The sequence below is a fragment of the Octopus bimaculoides genome, chromosome 2 (assembly GCF_046866305.1).
Source record: "Octopus bimaculoides isolate indiv1 chromosome 2, ASM4686630v1, whole genome shotgun sequence".
NCBI lineage: Eukaryota > Metazoa > Mollusca > Cephalopoda > Octopoda > Octopodidae > Octopus > Octopus bimaculoides.
In genome coordinates this window covers 65,028,073-65,041,750 of record NC_142929.1, presented here as the reverse complement: position 1 = coordinate 65,041,750, position 13,678 = coordinate 65,028,073, and the positions used below count along the sequence as shown (strand labels likewise).

At 42.7% G+C, this 13,678-nt stretch overlaps 1 long non-coding RNA gene across 2 annotated transcripts in view; it reads right to left on the bottom strand.

The window, feature by feature from the left end:
• The window catches only part of LOC128251138 (uncharacterized), a 31,540-nt gene extending 20,148 nt beyond the window's left edge, over positions 1-11,392 (bottom strand). For both annotated transcript variants that reach the window (XR_008266991.2, XR_016237902.1), the window contains exon 1: positions 11,243-11,392. This is a non-coding gene — a long non-coding RNA (uncharacterized LOC128251138). The remainder of the gene's footprint in view (positions 1-11,242) is intronic.
• Between the last annotated feature and the right edge of the window lie 2,286 nt (positions 11,393-13,678).

Sequence of the window (13,678 nt, the reverse complement as noted above, 5' to 3'; positions counted from 1 at the left end):
GTAAAGTTTATTTTATATACAAAGTTGTATAACAACTTGTATACCCTCTGGTGCAAGTTTTTTGCGACGGAAATCTGCCCTGTGTGGCACATTTCCAGGATATAAAAACCAATTTCGGCTTTCTAGCCATTTTTTTTGAGACGATGGCGTCTTGTAGCCATGAAAATTTTTGTGAAACGAACGCTGCAGTCTGCAGTGTTTCGTTCGAAAAAGAATTTCCTAGTCTTCCTTCCTCACAGTTAAAGGAGAGAATGGAGAAAAAGAAAGACTCTGCTGCTACAGCAGTCTTGCCTGCCAACGTAACCAGTGACAACAACAACAACAACAACAACAGCAGCAGCAGCAGCAGCAGCAGCAGCAGCAGCAGCAGCAGCAGCAGCAGCAGCAACAACAACAAGGACACAAATGTCCTTGCTAACAAAACCACTGTCCTCACCACTGATACCACCACTAACGCCACCACCACCACAACGAACTTTGCCGAGGCTTTGAAGCCTAGGAAAAGAATTTTGAATATATCGAAAGAGAAATTACTTGCATGCAAAAGCATACTAAGTAAAAAGGACGTTACAGTCCATCTTCAAACGCCCGCGGACTTTAAGATATACATCGATAAAAAAACTATCATCTAATTTAAAGACAAAGACAGTGGAAAAATTCACCCAAGAAAATGTTGAGAGATGCTTAAAGCCGATTTGGTCTTACAAAACTTACATAACGAGAGGTTTGAAATTCGGGACGATAGAGGTAAGACTAGACAGCGAGCAGCGAGCGAAGGACCTCTCCACTAAGTCATTACAACATGAGAACCTGCTCATGATCCCTACGTACCTTGGTCGTAGAGTTACGAAAATAAAAATTTCGAATGTGCCTCCTGAAATTGAGGAAGAATGGCTAGTATCTGCCATATGTCTAGGCATAGAGGAGGAGATAAACATATTAGAAGCATCTGCCGTTTGCAATCAAAACTGGATTGGCCAGGAATTTCAACTCCTGGTACAAATTGATTCAGCAAACTGGGAAAAAATTCCACATAGAATCCAATTAACTGAGGATTCAATTTTTCATGTTTTCGTCGAAGGCAGAAGGCCAGTTTGCTACGTTTGTAGTAGCAAAACTCACCTTCAAAAACATGCCCAGTAGCCCAGAAGAAAAGGCAACAACAACGGCAACAATACAAAGAAAAACAACAACAACAACAACAACAACAACCACAAGAAAAGCACAAGAAAAAAACAGCATTACTGCCTACACCGCCATATGCACAACTGGTCAAGCAGTTGTACAACGAAATGGAAAAACGCCAGCAGCCAGCAACACAGCCGAACCAAACAACAACACCACCAGTACCACCAAGAACAGAATCAGCACCATCACCACCACCAACACCAACAACAACAACCCCACAAGAAGGGAACACGAAAAAGACTCCCACCCCACCCCCAAAAACCAAAACACCACATCCCAACTGTCACGAAACAGCACCAACACCACCAACAACAAAATCAACCCACACAAAAATAGACCCCAACACCCTTCCCCTCCCACCCTCCGATTCCTCCGACATGTCAGATGAAGATGACACAGAGGCTTGGCAAGTGGCCACGGGGGGAAGAAGAAAAAGGGGAAAAAAAGAACGGAAAAACAAACAAACAAAGCGGGGAGGTTTACTAGCCCCGAAACCAACACATCCACAGAAAACAAAAACACCAACACAAACGCACTAACACAGAACCCTACAACAAGTTTGACAGCGATAAACACAAACAACCCAGACCTAATGAAATTCATTAGGTCAAACACTAACATAACAGATAATGACACGAAAACAAGCAATCACCCACGCACAACACCACCACAACACATCAAAATCATACATGTAACACGGAGCACATACAATACACTGAAATCTCTCTACCCGGATACAGTAGGGAGATTCCAGAAATATTCATAAAAAAACTATACAAAAACCTTCTGAGAGAAGGTTGTGAGGCCAAGAGCCAAGAACTTTCGGACAGTAAGTAACTCTCTCTCTCTCTCCTTTCGTGTGTAAAACACAAATTTTGATAGAATCATGGTGAAGATTGGCTGTGTGAATGTGCGTGGCTTGGGGTCGCCTTGGAAACAAGGGTACCTCTTAAATGACATCAAGTCACACAATTTGGATATCATAGCCATTAGTGAGACTAGACTCCATGAACCGCGGGCCCTAAAGTCCATGTTTGGCGGACAGTTTAACATTTATTTTTCTCCCTGTCTGCCGAGGATGGGCGGTAGTGGCACGGCGGTTCTTTTTCGCAAGAGTCTGGATCTCCAAGTAAAGACGATATTTACGGACCCGGAGGGTAGACTGGTTGTCCTGGATGTGGACGGCAGCGATGGAGGCGCTTTTCGGTTGCTGGCAGTTTATGTGCCTCCTTTAACAGGTCGGTCGGACTTCTTTCGACGTCTAGAAGTATTCCTGGGAACGTCTCGTCCCTTACTTTTAGTGGGGGATTGGAATGCTACCTTGGACACGCATCTAGACTACATGGGGAGTGACAAAACTAGAAGGGGATGCAAAGGCCTCATAGACCTGCTCAGACGCTTCCAATTGTCTGACAGGTACCGACTCGACCACCCAAATGTGCCAACGTGGACTTGGAGCAACCGCATTGGGTCGTCGAGATCGTATCTAGATAGGATAGTGTGTAGGACAAGAGATAGAGATAGTTTAGGATGTCCACAGTTCCACATAGTCAGCTACACGGATCACAAACTTGTGACGTGTACGCTAGACTTAGATAAGGCACATAGGCAGGGTCCCGGTTACTGGAAACTAAACGCGTCGTTCCCGTCGAGACAGGTTTTCAGAGACCGGATTAGCACGTTGGTAAAGAGGGCTTTGACGGGAGCCATCGTCAATAACAAATGGTGGTTTGTCCTCAAGAGAGCAGTAAGGGCGGAAGCAATAAGGTATAGCAGGGCACTAGCTGTAGAGAGGAACAGAGTAGAGGGGGAGCTAGTGATAAAGTTAGAAGAGGCATTGCGAAGTGGCATCGCATCCGACGTTTTAGCGGCGAGGTTGGCCCTCGACCAACACTTCAATGCTAAACACGAAGGGTGTGCTGTCAGGGCAAGGATGCGTGCTCTGAGGAATGAAGGTGTTGGAGCCGCACGAGAGGCCCGGGTGGCGGAGGCGCAGCGGAGTAACAGAGCCACCATCCGGTCTCTGGTAGACGAACAGGGGCGCGAATTGCTCGAGCCGAGCAAGATGTGCGAGGCGTTTCAGCGGCATTTTGCCTGACTGTTCGGGAGGAGTGGCGAGCGAGAAGGCAGGGTGGACTTTAGTGCCTACCTGCACAGCTTGCCACGACTCTCGGCAAGAGAGGCGGAGTGCTGCGAAGGGGTCATCACGGCGGAGGAGGTGAGGGACGCGATGGCGGGTTGCTCGACGGACAAATCTCCAGGTTTGGATGGTCTGCCCTACGAGCTTTACAACTGTATGCCAGACTTGTTTGGAGACGTCTTGGCGGCCGTGTACTGCAACTGGCAGCAGAACGGGAGCATTCCCGGTTTTGTGAGCCGAGGAGCGGTAACGCTGCTGAATAAAGATCCAAACAATGGGGGCGCCATAGATAACTTTAGGCCCATCACTCTGCTCAATGCAGACATGAAAATTTTGGCCAAGGTGTTAGCCAAGCGGTTGGCGCTTGTCATCGAGAAACTGGTCGGCACGGAGCAGACGTGCGCCGTGCCGGGCCGGAGCATCCATGACAAACTCCATCTGATGCGCTACATCATAGAGAGGGTAGTTAAGGAACCTGGCATGGGTGGGGCCCTGATCAATTTGGATCAATCCAAAGCTTTCGATAGGGTAGACCATCAATACTTGGAGGCCGTCCTCGAAGCGGCCGGCTTCGGTCCCGTTTTCCGCGGCTGGATGGCTGCCTTGTACACAGGCATCCGTTCGGTTGTTCGCGTCAATGGACGTCTATCGGGACCCTTCGACATTGCACGTTCGGTTCGTCAGGGATGCCCCCTGTCGCCGCTCCTGTACGTATTGACTCTCGAGCCACTACTGCGGAAGCTGGCGACGCTAAGGGGCATCCCGCGAGAACTGGGGTGCGGGACGAGCGTGTCGGCATACGCGGACGACGTCACCGTCATAGCGTCTAGCCACGAGCACATCGAGCTTGTCGGCGAGACGCTGAAAGACTACGAAGCGGTGACGGGAGCAAAAATCAACCGGGATAAGTCGGTGGGTTTGCTGCTCGGCACCTGGAGGAGCAAGCCCATACCGTCCGGCAGCGCCTCAGTAGTGGGACGCTGGACGGACGGTCCGGTCAAGTTGCTCGGAGTCTGGTTCGGTCCGGATCTGCAAACGGAGAAGAACTGGGACGAGATAACGAGTAGGGTGGCCACTCTCTGCCGGCAATGGTCCGAGAGGAAGCTGTCTCTAAAAGGTCGAGCGGAGGTGGCGAACGCGTACATCGCGTCCGTCATCGAATACCGCCTGACCGTCGTGCCTTTTCCCGATCACGCCATCACCGAAATGGAGCACATCCTCTTCCGCTTTTTGTGGAAAGGAAGCGTTCCGATGGTGAGGTGATCCGTTTGTTGCCAACACCCGCTGAAAGGAGGGCTGGGCATGCCGTGGTTGATGATGCGCAGACATGCGCTGAGACTGCGACATCTCCGGCTCTACGTAGACGATGGTGAGCAGGTGTGGTCGCCGTTTGTGCGACGCGCTTTCCCGCAGCTCGTCTCCATGACCGAGCTGCAGTCGTGGATCAAAAAGAGGCCGAGGAATGGCGAATGACACCGTGAGTGTCGCGTTGCTCTGCAACAACTTTTCCGTCCCGGGTCGACCTTGAGCGGCTGCATCACAACGAAGTCATTCTATAGGGGATTAGTGGAGGGCAGGTACGACGACGATCTCGGGGCGAACCTGGGCGTCGACGAGGAATACCTGACCCGCCTGTTCAGGACGACTTTCGGGCCGGGACCTATGGACAACTTCCAGAGATCCCTGGCCTGGCAGTGTTACCGAGAGGCGCTACCCGTTCGGGATAAGCTCTATAGACACGGCTCGCGAAATGCGGGGCCGACCTGCCCGAGATGCAGTCAGAGCGATGAAACCGTTCTGCACGCACTCGTGCAGTGTCCAACCATTTCGGAGCTGTGGGCTTATGTCGAACGACTGCTGTCACGTGTGGGACGAGTCGGTTTATCAACCAAGTCTATCGTCAATATCATCACGCCTCCTTCCTTTAAACGGGAAGGAAGAGCTGTATTTATCGTACTTGTGGCTATGGCGAAAGAATGCATCTGGTGGACGCGTCTGAAAGGATTAGAGACAAATACTTTCCTCTCTGGTCAATCTCTCATCAACTTTTTCAAGTATCACTTGAAAAGGAAGGTGAGAGTAGAGAGGCAAGTGTTGTCTAGCAAATGTTTCGAAAAAAGATGGATACATGGAGCAAGAATGGCACGTATAAATGACGAAGCCACCTTGACCATGATTCTATAAAACGTTTTAAAATTTTGTAAACAGAGAGTTACTTACGTTTCTTGCATAAATAAAAGAAATTTTATTTAACAGACTGTGACACTAAGGACCGAGGTTACCGTGGTCTTTTCGTAGGTTATTCTTTCCACGGATAACTTCCCCATTTATTGGGAATTTTCTGTATTATTTCGTATATTTTGTAAATACCCCAAACGTTTTGCGATGTATTTTTTTTCATCGTTGTCCCCACTTTTGTTTTTTTTTTCTGCTTTGTTTTCGCCCCCCTCGAAAAGAAAAAACTCTATATTTGTTTTTTGTCCCCTCTGTGTTGAGCCCTGTGTGGCTAATAAAGAAACCTATCTATCTATCTATCTATCTATCTATCTATCTATCTATCTATCTATCTATCTATCTATCTATCTATGTTCATACATATACACAAGTAGACAGCATATATATTATCGAGTTATACAGACCTACATGCATACATTCATACATATATATATATGTACATACACCCCATATATACATATGTGCACACACACATACACACGTTGTTTTTAAAAGTAAACATTTAACACTCAGTACTGTTGTCGCGACGTATGTGTATGCGTAGAGGTATGCATACGAAAGCGCGTAGAAACGTCGAGAAATCACTACTTTAAAAGATTAAGAAAGAATCACAATACAGAAAGAACAGATAAAACATAAGTGGGATACTACGAGAAAGATGTAGAAAGACGGTTTAGTGAGAGTGGAGATAGAGAAAGAGAGGACAGAAAGAGGGGAAAATGTGTGGTTGAAAGAGGTGAGAATGTGTGGTTGAGAGAGGAAGAGAGAGAGAGAGAGAGAGAGAGAGAGAGAGAGAGAGAGAGAGAGAGAGAGAGAGAGAGAGATAGAGAGAGATAGATAGAGAGAGAGAGATAGAGAGAGAGAGATAGAGAGAGAGAGATAGGTGGGGTAAGAGTTGGTGAAAAGAAAGTAAAATGATGAATGAAAGAAATATGCAAAAGCATAAACGAAAAGAAAATGCAAAGAAGCAAGAGATGATGTAATAAAAATAAAGATATTGAAAAGGAGACAAAAAACATTCGATGATAATCACTAAGTAAAACGAGGCAGACGACATTGCAAAGAAATATACAAATGTGTGCGCATACTTACACACATGCATACGATGACTCACGCATACCCAGTTATGCATGCTTTTACACATTCACACATGCATACATACATACATACATGCATACATACATACATATATATGCTTATGCACATTTATCTATGTATGTATATATGTACGTATGTATGTATGCATGTGTGAATGTGTAAAAGTATGCATAACTGCGTATGCGTGAGTCATCGTATGTATGTGTGTAAGTATGCGCACACATTTGTATAAATGTATATAAGCATATATATGTATGTATGTGTGTATGTATATATATATATATTTATATATATATATCTTTACAGCTAATAGATAACCGTAGCAGTGTGGTTAAGAAATTCGCCTTGCAACCACATGATTTTGGGCTCAGACTCTGCGCGCCGTACCCTGGGCAAGTGTCTTCTGCTATTGCCCCGAGTTGACCAATGCTCTGTGAGTGAATCTGGTAGACGGAAACTGTATGAATCCCGCCGTATCCATATATGCATGTGTGTGTGTGTGTGTGTGTGTGTGTGTGTGTGTGTGTGTGTGTGTGATATGCTGGTCTTAGTATTGATTTTTAAAAAAGTAAAAAAAAAACAACAAAAAACTATTTGGGTGGATTTGGTCTATTAAACCCTTTAAGAGCCCCGGTCGATTAAACCCTTTAGAGCGCCAGTATGGTCGCAGTTCAATGACCGAAGCATGTAAAGGAATATATGTATATGCACACACACACACACACACACACACACACACACACACACACACACACACACACACACACACACACACATACTCACACTAGCATGCATCAACATACACGTATCTTTCTGATCTCTGATCCCCTTTCTCTCTCTGTAAATGAATATATATATATATATATTTATTTATATTTATTTATTTATATATATAAATAGTCAATCCAAACATGAACAACCAAGAAAAAACAACAACGCGAGGACGTGGAATAAGTACAGTGTTATTGGACGCTCAGGAAAGGAAAGAAAAGAAAGATTTCACGTTTCGAGCGGAGCTCTTCATCAGAAATATAGAAGAAGTCCAAAGAAGGGAAGACGGAGAAAGAAAATCGCCACACACACACACACACACATATATATATACATACACACACATATATATATATACATACATACACACATACACACACAACGCACACATATATGTTTACACGCAAATAGACATATACAAACTCGGATACATATACATATGCAGAAAAGGAAACATGAACCACTCACACCCACCTACACCTATGCAGAATCTGGAATCAACTGACTCCATCCGTGTCTTCTCCTCAAGTTCTTTAAGCAGGATTAGGTTTTGCTTGTACGGGCGAATCATTTCGACTCGACAAACACGACAAAAGATCGAGAAACGAAGTGTAATGTAAGAGGACAGATCAAGTTTATCGCATCGGCGACGTGTCTAATTCACATACATACATATCATACATACAAATAAAAATACAAACGTACATACGTATATGCAGATACGTTGGCACATACACACATAAACGCTTTTAAGATACAACCATTCTAAAAGAAAGCTGAGCTTAAAGATTATAGATTGACATTGCATCATTTTGTATGATTTTGAAGATTTCTATCTTGTCATCCACTCCTCCTCGCCTCTGCTGCTGCTGTTGCTCCTCCTTCTTCCATCTCCCTCCTTCTCCTCCTACGTCACCAACTCTCCTCTCTCCCTCCTTCTCTTCACATCAAGCACAACATGGAGGTTATTTCAAGTAATGTTTGTTTCACTATTTGTCTCCTTCATTTTGGATTTGCCTCTCAATTTGTTCATACAAGATAGATAGATAGATAGATAGATAGATAGATAGATAGATAAATAGATAGATAGATAGATAAATAGACAGATAGATACATAGATAGATAAACAAATAAATCCTCCGTCAATTCACTGAACATATAAAATTAACGTGTAACAGGCTGAGTATTCCAGCGATACGTGCACTGTTAACGAAAGCTGCCGACAGAATCATTGTGACACAGTGTGGGACAAACTGGGCCTTTGAATTACTGGCGTAGTCCATCCAAAAGGTCTCCATTCTACAGTCTCCATTCTACCCAGTTTCATTCACAAAGATTGGATCGATCCGAGCTCATTGTTGAAGACACTTGCCAAAGAGTCCACGCCATTGGGTCGAACTCCGGATTCTCTGGTTGCAAAGTGTACGTCTTCACCCTTCGGCTATGCTTGCTCACAACTGAGTTTACATGCAGGGACTAATTTTCGATAGAGGTAGTCGAATAGTCGAATATACTGGACGTCTATATTGGACCGTTGAAATGTGGTTAGAATCCGGTTCCCTGAGCTGTGCAGTGTGTCCCTAATTAAATACATATTAGCTCTCAAGGGCTGTTGTAGGCCTTTAGCGGAGTTTATTTTGTTGGAAGTATTTTCAGCAGAAATCTAGCTCCCTTCCGCTTCTCATGCCTTTGCTCCAGGCATTGACTGAGAGATGATCTGGCAGGGCATCAGCTGCATCAGGTTGTGAATCGTATGAATCTTTGCAATGACTTTCCTCTCCGACTAATTTATTTTAAAAAATGACTCAGTCTTATTACTTTCATAAATCTGAACGGAATGTTGGCAGGGAAAATCTTATTTATTCTACATTGACCAAGATTTACGCACATCAGCAAATGTACCGTATGCTATCTTAATAAGAATAAATTCGTTCTTATCAGGGTATGATAAACAAATTTGGAGTTCGAAGTTGACGACGCGAAGAACGGAGAAAGCCATGCGTTCCACGATCCAATAACGTCATTAACAGCGCAATATATGTCGTCTTGATGATTTTGTACCACAATATCTGGTCTATTGCAAGGCAGCGAGCTGGCAGAAACGTTAGCATGCCGGGTGAAATGCTTAGCGGTATTTTGTCTGTCTTTACGGTCTGAGTTCAAATTCCGCCGAGGTCGACTTTGCGTTTCATCCTTGCGGAGTCAATGAATTAAGTACCAATTGCGTACTGGGGTCGATGTAATCGACTGACCCCCTCCCAAAATTTCAGGCCTTATGCCTAGAGTAGAAAAGAATATATGTCATTATTTGCTTCCGGGACAGTTTCCGCACCGGAAGGGCTTTTCATGTTCAAATGCATTCGAACTTATTAAATACAACTTTACACAATTATATTTTATTCAACGGTATTCGTGCGACATTATTAAATTCTGACTTCACCAAACATTACATACACCAGCAAGCGTACCATATGTTGTTTTAATAAGAATAAATTCGTTCTTGTCAGGCAGAGACAAATCTGTTGTTTGTAGTTGACGAACTGAAAGAGCCCCACTCACCCCCCCCCCCCAAAAAAAATGAAAAAAAAAAATAAAAGAATGTGTCTTACGATCCAATGACGTCATTCATAGCCAAAACATTCAACCATGTCTAGAAAGAGAAGTTTCTTCTAGAACTATTTCTGCACCGAATGGACTTCTCACGTCTAAAAACACTTGAATGTGTTAAATATGATTTTGCACAAGTATATGTCATTCAACGCTGCTTCACGTGACATGATATATGTACATATATGTACATACATACATACATACATACATACATACACACACTCACATACACATATAGGAAAGGGGATTTGAAAATGCAGAGGTCTTTTAAAGATGTTTATTGACTTGACCGGTTTCACTTTTTTAAAAATGAGATTTTCAAAAGTAAAATGTAAGGCCTTGTGTAGCCTTTGTTGTGTTAAAAAATGGTTATCATAGTTGTATTAAAATACAGTTATACAGTCTTTGATAATGATAAGAAAATGTTAACAAATAAAATCTTTGACAATGATAAAAAATTGTTAAGAGGGGCTTTTTGTTTAAACAGTTTACATAAAAGTGTTCAAAATACTACCTATTTTGAATACTTTTATGTAAGTGTGGTCTATATATATGTATATGTGTGCGTGTGTAAATATATATATATATATATATATATATATATACATATACATATACATATATATATTACACGCACACACACACATATAAATACATATGCATATATTGGTACAAGACGTCACCAACGGTAAACAACATGAAATACGAAAACAAATGAGTTCAATACGCAAACAACGAAAGGAAAAAATGTAAAACAGGACAAGCAACACAAAGAATGGCCCTTCATCAGTTGTCGGCTGTCTATCTACTCCTCATTTCGAGCATTCAACGACAATATGTCTTCGAAGACAGTTGCACTCATAAGTATCAAAATAAAATTTTAGATTTACGGAGGGTCAAAGTTGGGAAAAAACAGGACAGCGGAGACATAGAAAGAAACCGAAGGAAAACAAAAATGGAGGGTCGCTAGATCAGAACGAGGGTAAAATAGCGAACTCTGGAGAAATATTTTCGAATTTCATGTTGTTTACTGTTGGTGACGTCCTGTACCCATATATGCATATGTATGTCTATATATATATATATATACATATTATCATATTATTATGTGTGTGTGAGTGTGTGTGTTTGTTTGTGTGTGTGTGTGTGTGTGTGTGTGTGTGTATGTGTGTGTCTATGTATGTAAATAGCATATGTTACCTAATATATGATTGTTGAATAGCGATGCTCCAATTGCAGACGGCGTCCAACGCAGGATAATTAGCTTCAATGAAGGTAGACAGGCTTCTCGGAAGTCTTGGCTGACAACCTGTCTAGTGATGATGGTGCGAGGTAACTACTGGTTGCTCGTAAAACATCTTATTTATGAGAGAAATGTCTATAATAGAAAGCAATCTTAACGACGTTCATTAGACTGGAGCTTTGAGTGAATGCGTTGCGTCCGGCAGGTGTCCTGTGGAACAACAGTACTTGCTAAGTCGTAATCAAACTACTGCTGACCCACAACGTCGAAGGAGATTTATATAGATAAAAGAGAGCAACAAATTGTTGTTTGACTGTTGTATTTGGAGGGAGCTAGAGAAACGGGGCTATAGGAAATGGTTGCTAGAGCTCTGGAAAAACTATAATTAACATAATGAGCTTAAGGGGACTGATCCAGATGAGATATTTGTTGAGCCAGAGAATCTACAGATCTTGGACTTGAAGGAAGAAAATGTACCATCTGTAGAAGACCTTAGTCTAACTTCAAACTAGAGAATCACATGAAAAAATTAACCTACTACTATCTACTCTCCGAGAAAGAATTCTGTAAGTGATGCTTCAGGAGAAGAAAAGGTTACCATCATTGAAGTCATATGATAGGGCAAAGCTAAGGTCAAAACTCTGGAAAAAGAACGAAGTTGTTATGAGAATTCCAATTAAGGACATCATAGACTTAAATTCCTTGATGTGTGCCATTACAGAGAAAATGGGAATGTTTAGAGAAAAGAAAGAACAAAGAACCATTCTGGGAAAGGAGAATAAAAGAAAGCTTTGATGGATGGTAGAGGGACTTATGTAAAATCAAGGAAGTAAGGAGAGGAAATATGAGGCTCAATGAAAATGAACAAAACTACAGGAATAAGAATTACCACCTGGTAGATAATGCTACTTTCTTTGTCTCGGATATGTTAAAGAAGAAGATCAAAGCGAGTGGAGTTAAGGTAAAACATTACGAGGGAAGATGTCTACAGTCCAAACAAATTCAGCTGTTCAGAACAAATCAGAAACTGTTCTACGAGACACTGGATGGTGGAGATAGGGAAAAGAAGAGGTTGAGTTACCTGATCCCACAGAAGCCACTTCATTTTGGAGCAAGATCTGGTCAGAAGATATCAGATACAACAACAGGACTCTCAGGCTTCATGAAGTGGAAAAAGAATTCAGTGGAGAAAGAATGGTTCGTTGTTCTTTCTTTTCTCTAAACATTCCCATTTTCTCTGTTATGAGATAAACAGTGGCATACATCAAGGAATTTAAGTCTATGATGTCCTTAATTGGAATTCTCATAACAACTTCGTTCTTTTTCCAGAATTTTTACCTTAGCTTTGCCCTATCACATGACTTCAATGATGGTAACCTTTTCTTCTCCCTGAAGCATCAAGAAGTCATTAACATCAGGTTGTAAGATATGCAAGTAAGAGTTGGTAAGATGAAAAAAAATTAAGGCAGCTGGCCCGAACCTAGTTCAGGGTTTTTAGTTCAAGGGTTTGACGAATTTACATTCTAAACTACAAAAACTTCTGCAAGGCTGTGTACACCAAGGAATAGTACCCAAATAGCTGGCCAAAGGAAGAACTGTGTTGATGCAGAAGGATAGCCAAGGGTGCCGTGGCCAGTAACTATCGCCCTATTGCTTGTTTACCTATAATGGGGAAGCTTCTAACTGGAATAACGGGAAAGACATTGTACGACCATCTTGAATGAAATAAACTGGTAACCGATGAACAAAAAGGCTCAGTTGCTGATAGATAAAGCAATTTTGAGGAATTGTTGGAGAAGGTCGACAAGTGTATCAATGGCTTGGATTGACTGTAGGAAGGATTATTATTTTTAAAAAATTGTTTCAGTCATTTGACCGCGGCCATCCTGGAGTACCGCCTTGGAGGGTTTTAGTCGAACAAATCGACTCCAGGACTTATTTTTTAAAGCTTAGTGCTTATCCTATCGATCTCTTTTGTCGAACCGCTATGTTACAGGGACGTAAACACACCAACACCGGTTGTCAAGTGGTAATGAGGGAACAAACATAGACACAAAAGGCACACACACACACACACACACACACGACGGGTTATTTTCAGTTTCCGTCTACCAAATCCACTCACAAGGCTTTGGTCAACCCAAGGCTATAATAGAAGACACTTGACCAAGGTGCCACACAGTGGGACTGAACTCGGAACCATATGGTTGGGAAACAAGCTTCTTGCCACACAGCCACGCCTACTCATATATCCACTCCCGGATTCTAAAATATTTAGTGATGATCAGGGAAGTTAAAAATATGATATATTTATTCAAAAACAGTATGAGGAACTGGAAGACAGCTTTAACAGCAGGTGGAAGGGTAACTGGACAAATTGACATCAAGAGAGG